Raw genomic sequence first — 7915 nt, 5'->3', positions numbered from 1 at the left:
GTTTGTAGTTCTGTAAATGACTTGGGGTGCGAGTTTTGCATAAGTCGGGACAATGTGTGGACTCCATGCCTATTCCAAATCTTATGATTAAAGTCAGGGATAAGAATCGGCATGGCTGCTATTGGGAGTGCTAAGGGAGTTTGTCCCATGAGACCCTGCTTCATTCTGTAGTTGTCCCACAATGTTAAGGTTAGTTTTGTCGTGGGTAGCATGTTTCGGCATATAGGTCTTTTTTCTTTGGGTAGCCATGCTAGATGCGTGAGTGGGTATCCTTCAGCAAATTCCTGCTCAATCTTCATCCATGTTAATGGTTGAATATGATGGAATGCGGCTAACAGTGGGGCTATTTGGGCCGCCCTATAGTAACCTGTCACGTCGGGCATACCCATGCCCCCTTGGTTAAACATTTTGTACAGAGTCGTTTTTGCTACTCTGGGTTTAATGGATCCCCAGATGTAAGTGTTAAAGAGTGATTGTATGTCTTTGAGGTATTGCATTGGCAGTTTGAGTGGGAGTGTGCGGAAAAGATATTGGAGTTTAGGTAAGAGTACCATCTTGACCGCTGCTATCCTACCAGACCAGGAGACGTATTTCCCTTTCCAATTTTGAATGATGGTTTTGAGTTCGGTCAGCAGCTTGATGTAGTTGGCTTTGTGTAGGTTCATTGTCGTAGGGGTTATGTTGACCCCCAGGAATTTTACATGATCTTTGCGCCAATCATATGCATAGTTTTGTGTCAGGGAGAGTAATTCGCCTTTGGGGATGTGGAGGCCTATTGCTTGGGTCTTGGTCATGTTTAGCTTGTAGTATGAGCATTGGCTATATTGTTCGAGCAGGTTGTGAAAGTTCGGTAAGGATATATGAGGTTGTGTTAGCGTCATCAATATATCATCGGCGAATAATGTTAGTTTGTGTTCTTGTCCATGTAGGGTTATGCCATGGATGTTTGGATTGTCTCGAATCCTCTGTGTGAGAGGTTCAAACGCCGAGGTGTAAAGGATAGGGGACAGGGGGCACCCTTGTCTGGAACCATTCGATATTGTGAATTGATGGGATGCGAAGCCTCCGTTGATCACCTTGGCCATTGGCGAAGAGTACAATGCTTTGATTAAGGATGTTATTTGGGGGGGGAAACCGAATTTGGTGATAACTGCATGAAGGAAGGGCCAATTTAACCTATCAAAGGCTTTTTCTGCGTCTAGTGATAGCCAGACGCTCGAGCTTCCATCTCTCTGTGTCCCGTGTAGTATGTTCAGCAGCTTTCGTGTTCCATCTGCTCCCTGTCTACCCCCCACAAATCCGACTTGGTCCTTGCCTACAATCGTGGGAATGATTGGTGCTATGCGGTTAGAGAAGATCTTGGCTAATAGCTTTATATCCGTATTCAGCAAGGATATTGGTCTTAAGTTTTGGGTTTTGATTGGGGGTTTACCCGGCTTAGGTAGTGTTGCCACATGGGCCATTAGCATTTCTGGTGGCGTTGAACCATCTTGTAGAATTTTGTTGAAGGCAGTTCCCAAACGTGGTGCTAGTAAGGTGACGAAGGTTTTATAGTAAACGTTTGAAAGGCCATCTGGGCCAGGGGATTTGCCCGCGGGCAGTGCGCGGATTGCATCAGTAATCTCCTGTAGAGATATGGGCTGTTGTAAGGTTGCACTTTGTGAAGGTGTCAGGGTTGGTAGTGTGGTTTGTTGTAGGAAGTCAGCAATCAATTTAGATGTTGGTTGTGGCACCGTTGTGTCTTCTTTAAGGTTATAGAGGGTGTGATAGTATGCCGCCATCTCATCATTGATGTCCTGTGGGTTATATAGTTTTGCGCCTTTGCTGTTTATCAAGTAGGGGATCTTAGCATTAGCTTGTTTTTGACGTAATAGTCGAGATAAATGTTTCCCAGCTCTGTTGCCTTGTGAATACGTTGTTTGTTTCAATTTTTGGAGGATGTATGACGTTTTGGCTAGTGAGATTTCGTTTATTTGGTTAGTCGTTTCAGCAATTGTTTGGGCATGAGCTGCTGATGGATGCACAAAATGTGCGTTGGTGGCGTCTCTTAGCTTGCGTAATAGGTTAAGATGTTGTTGTTTTGCTTGTCTTGTTTTATATGTGGCTCTGCTTATTAGTACTCCCCTTATTACCGGTTTGTGTGCTTGCCATAGTGTGGTAGCACTGACGTCCATGGTGTCGTTGAGCGCAAAATATGTATGGATCTCTTCTTGGAGCTGTTTGTTGAACTCGGTGTCGTGTAGTAGTGTGTCATTAAGGCGCCACGGGGGTTTGCCTCTATGGTAGTATTGGTCCTTTAGTTGTGCGGTGATTGGGCCGTGGTCAGACCAAGATATGGTCCCTATGTCACAGTGGGAGATTTTGGGGAGAACGGTGCCAGATACCAGTATGACATCAATTCTTGAGTGTGTCTTGTGTACTGTAGAGTAGAATGAATAGGCTTTAGCAGAGGGGTGTAGTGTCCTCCAGAGGTCGTATAAGCCGTATTCCATAAGTAGTTTCGTAAGTGCTTTGCTTTGAGTCGCTAGAGTTTTGTGTCTGTGTGAGTCGCTTTGGATAGTTGTGTCAATGCGGGAGTTGAAGGTGTGGTTTAGGTCTCCACATAGAATTAGGGAGGCGCTCGTGTTTTGTGGGATTTTGTTCAGGACTTTACACAGAAAGTTTCTTTGGTGGTCATTGGGGCTGTAGAACCCTACCAAGACATAGGGTTGAGTGTTAATAATACAGTGAAGGATCAGATACCGTCCCTGACCATCTTTTTTAATGCTTAACGTTTCGACCGTTAGGGAGTTGTGGAACAGGATTGAGACTCCTTTAGATTTAGAGGAGTGGGTCGCATGATATTGCGTCGGGTAGTCTCTGAGGCCAAATTTGGGGATTTTGGAAGCAACGAAGTGCGTTTCTTGGACACACACTATGTCTGCTTTGGAGCGGATTATGTCCTCAAGTAGCATGCGCCTCTTGTGCGGTGTATTTAGTCCCCTCGTGTTATGGGAGTAGATCTTCATTGTACTGTGTGGTTAAGGAATTGACGTGTCGTGTGTGGAGGGTTGGGGGTGTGGGGTGTAGTTAGAGGGTTGGGGGTAACCAGAAGAGGGAGGAGGGGGGGGGGGATGTATGGGATTGGGTGAAAAGTGGACCTAGTCCACGCGGTCGCCCTGTGATGGGTCAGACCCGTCTGGATAGTCCCTAGTTATCGGGGTGCGTAGGCACCACGGGGGGATAGGAGTAGTAACTTTCCTAAAGGTTGGCTGTGGGCTCTTTGGTGATTAATATATGTTGAGCAGAGATCATTATCAGTTAGGTTCTCTAACTAGTTAATTAAAACTTAATTTTGAATTTAACTTTTTTTTTTTTTTTTTTTTTTTGCTTTTAGGTTCATTAGGGGCGGCTTGTGATTAAGTTGTGTGTAATCTTTCCCCCTCTCAGTGATTTTACCAGATCCCGACATGTCGGGCATGTCAACACAGATTATTACACATGAGGTATAAGGTATGGGCCCGCCTGGACTTCCATATTGTTACGTCGGTCTGTCTCAGGTCAGTCACAAGGGGCTCTCTCGGGCGTCCGGCGCCATCCCCAGGTAGTCTCATTTTAATTTGCCTCCCCCGCCACCCCCACTGGGCCGGCGCGGCGGCATGCAGTCTAGGGCTTATTGGGCATATCTTCTGCCGACCTCTCTTGTTTAGTGATCTGAGTAGTTGTTCCCTAGCTACATCCCAGGTCCTCAGTGAGTAGACTACCGTCCCCAAGAGATGCCCTGAATAGCATAAGGGTGTGTAAGTGCAGCCGGGTCGCTCCTGTTCTGTCTCCCATATGCCGCAGGCCGGCCCCATATTGTACACCCCCCCCCCATCACCGCCACCGCCCCCCAGGCCAGTCCCCTCATGGGAGTGGCCGAGGGGGAGGCGGGAGCGAAGGCGAGGGGCTTCTCCACCTCGCAACCTCTCATCCCCATGTGCAGAAAAATATCACTGTAGTCACTGAGAGGAATCACGTATAAGTCGTCAGCCTATCCCAGCCCCATGCAATATGGCTTTTACCTTTAGTAGTAGTAAATTAGCATAATTGAAGAACATACATACTATCAAGGAAATAAAAAACAACTAAGTAATGTAATTTAGCGTTAACCTAAAATCTCAACTTGTATAAGTTCGTAGTGTACAAATGTCTTTTGATAATATGGCGATACTTGCGGCTAGAAGGCTTCTGCAGTGCCCCTCTGACCAGAATCTCGTGCTCCAAGCATGGCATCAGTGCAGCGTGGTGTCTCTGCTACTTTTTCAGGTTGCTCAGCGTTCCGGCCCCATTTTGTCAGCAAGCTTTTCCCTTCTTCTGGGTTGTTGATCACGAAGTTTTCTCCGCTCTTGGTGATAATTAATTTTGTCGGGTATCCCCACCGATGCCTGATGTTCCGGTTCCTCAGTTCTGCAGTAATGGCGCTGAAAGCTCTTCTTTTGCGGAGTGTCATCGCTGACAGGTCCGCCATGATGCGTACACTGGAAAATTCCGGGTGTGGGTCCGGTCTGCTCCTACTGGATCGAAGAATCAGTTCTTTTATGTGAAAGTAATGAGCCCGGAGAAGGACATCGCGGGGCGTTGTATCTGGTAGGTAAGTGGGCTTCGGGATTCTGTGGACCCTGTCCACCAGTAGCATATCTGCTGGTATATCTGGGGCATAGGCGTGCATGAGACCTCTAACGAAGCCTTGTAGGTCGCCCTGCAGCACGGATTCTGGGACCCCTCTGAGGCGTAAGTTATTGCGCCGTGCTCTATCTTCTGAGTCCGCCATGCGTGTCTCCATGGAGTCTAGCCGTTGCTCCAGGGCTTGTACTTGGTCGGCCATTTTATTGTGCGACGACGCCAGTGCTGTACATTCCGATTCTATGCTGTTCGTTCTGTGGGAGAGGTTGTTGATATCAGCTCTAAGCTGTGTTGCTGTGAGTTGCCAAGTGGTGATCAGCTTTGTGGACATTGCGTCCATAGTTGTTTCAAAGTAGGACCTCGTCAGTGTTTCTGGGGGCTGTATGTCCCGCTTGTTTGCCGCGCGGTCCTCACTTCCACTCAGTCCTTCTCCCTCCAGTAGGCCCGACATGTCAGACTCCGCTGCCACGGTTGTTTTTTGGCCAAAAAAGTTTTGTTTGTCTCCCCTGGGGGGGTTCTTCTTAGTTTTGTGTTGAGACATTGTGTTTTTGGGGTTAAATGACGATCTCCGCTGGTTATATTCGTATATTGTAGAGCCCGAGTGCCGGAGCAGATCAGTTTGCGGCCATCTTGCTCAGCGGTCAGCCACGCCCCCCTAAAACTGTATTTATTTTGTGTGAGCACTGTACCCATCCACTATAGGTGACCAACTGGAGGTGACCACAGGAAAGTCTAAATTGAGTAGAGTCTGTGGAAGCAATAGAAGCATTGCAGTTAGTATGTTAATCTCTTTAATAATGTTAAAATTAGTGTTAGGGTACTCTGATGTAGTGGTGGGCTTAACACCGTATGACCATATGGTGTAATTGAATCCCCATGTTTGTTTGCTTAGATCGATGATTTTAAGTAGCCTCGTAAAATATAAAATTATTTTGTGCGCGCTGTTCAATAATCTTATTATATATATCTATGTATAATAATCTTATTTTATATATATTTTGGTCTTACTGGAGCACCACTACTTAGAAATCCATGTTCCGGGTGTGTTCCTAATTCCCCTTTTTTCGATGACCTATTGCTTATCCTTTTAGTTTCTTGGGAGCAAGTTGTTGCTCTACTCTTTGTGAGTATCATGTATTCAGCTTTCACTTCTTTTCACTTTGGACAGTAATGCTCTTTATAGTATCTTTATGTTTAGTAACTAAATTGCTTTATGTGTATTCATTTTGTAAATTACTGTCTGAATACCATGTGCTCTGATTTATTTAAACATGCTGATTGTTATAGTATTGGTCTTTTCTGAGTAGATGATCTACATTCTGCTTTCTTACTTATATATTATACAATTTAAAATAACTTTTTTATATCACTACTTCAAGTTTCTACCTGTCATAACATAAACGTTCTACCTATAGCTTACCTTAGTTGGGAGTCCGCTATGCAGAGATATACGCTCACCCTTGCAAAAAAACACAGACCACAGTTCAAATCCCCTGTTGGGCACTTCTGGGGCGACCACGTCTGGCGTGACACATATGAGTGCTGTCTATTTTTGTCTTGTTTATATTAACACTGCACACAGAAAGTACTTGGTTTTAATTTGTTATATTTTATGTATTTTTTGTTTATTTAATATAACTAATTCAAAACCATGCAGGGATTAAGTTATCGCTGTTAAAAATGTCTCCAATTAGTGAAGAATTTACATATATTGTGTGCTAAATCAGGGCAGCGTTTGGTGAAAACTGCCTAAAAATGAAGATAAAATGTTTTATATCTAACATCCTTCGTAACCAGTTGTCCTAAAAAGACATTAACCAACAACGTGTACTGTATATTTTTATAGTGATTTACTGTAAAATACAAACCAATTTTTATATATTGAGCATAATATGCTTTGCACAGAACAATTTAAATTACAGAAAAAAAATGAAAGAATATCATATTTTGTTAGAAATCATTTTCAGACACTGCTAAAAAAAAAAATACAAACTAACCCGCACATCAATAAGATTTCCTCTAATATGCTTAGTTTTCGCATCCAAAACCATTATATTCAGATCCTTGGCAGAGAATCATAAAAATGGTTACCACTCAACCAATATACAATGTATGTGCCATCACGCAGTTCAGCGAAAAACATTTAAGCATTAAACGCTTCTAATGTTACATGAATTATCTTCATCATTTGTAAGATCTCATATAGTCTCTATCTGCTGCTGGTATATTTATCTACAGTATTCACAGGTGGTGTGTGTCTGCTATTATTTATTCTTGGGTTCAAATATGAACTTTTGTTTCCTAAGTAATTGTAGCTTCTCAAGCTCTAGATCCAGTTAATGAATGCTAAGCTGAAACACATTCTTAACTTGGCTAAAGACAGACATATTTTTTTTTCTTTCTATACTTGTCCTTGAAATACCACGAGAGCAGCATAATTTGTGGCATTTGTATGGAAAGAGAATGGAGACAGTTGACTCAAATGGTGTCCGAAGATATATACAATGAAGACATGGCTCTGTTTCATGGGAATTAAATGTATAATCTAGGCATAGGCAACCTTCGGTACTGCAGATGTTTTGGACTACACCTCCCATGATGCTTTGCCAGCATTATGTGAGTTAGATAGTGATGGCCCGAATGGTTCGCTGGCGAATAGTTCCTGGCGAACATAGCTTGTTCGCGTTCGCCATGGATGGCGAACATATGCGATGTTCGGTCTGCCCCTATTCGTCATCATTGAGTAAACTTTGACCCTGTACCTCACAGTCAGCAGACACATTCCAGGCAATCAGCAGCAGACCCTCCCTCCCAGACCCTCCCAGACCCTCCCAGACCCTCCCAGACCCTCCCACCTCCTAGACAGCATACAATTTAGATTAATTCTGAAGCTGCATTCTTTTTTTTTTTAATATTTTTTTTTGTTTTTAGACAGAAGTGTGTTATATTTGAGCATGCTGAACGTGCGCATATCATGGCTAGTTGCACTGAGGGTATGAGTATATAGCAGTACATTGTTGTGAAAGATGGCTGTCATGTTTAGGGAGAATCGCAGATGAGTTTGTCAGCCTGGGCGACTGTGTTCTGTGCGTCCATTAGCTCCAGACAGCCTCTCAGGGGTGGACCGGGATAACCCCCACCGGTCTGAGGGGGGGGGGGGGTAACGGAGCTCCTGCCGGGAAGTAGCTGATACTGGGCATCCCAGGATCGGGAGATCGGCCGCCTCTCCAGCCAGGTGAGCACCAGGCCACACTTGCCACGCAGAGGTAAG

The sequence above is a fragment of the Pelobates fuscus genome, chromosome 4, assembly GCF_036172605.1.
Source record: "Pelobates fuscus isolate aPelFus1 chromosome 4, aPelFus1.pri, whole genome shotgun sequence".
NCBI lineage: Eukaryota > Metazoa > Chordata > Amphibia > Anura > Pelobatidae > Pelobates > Pelobates fuscus.
This window is presented reverse-complemented; position numbering follows the sequence as displayed.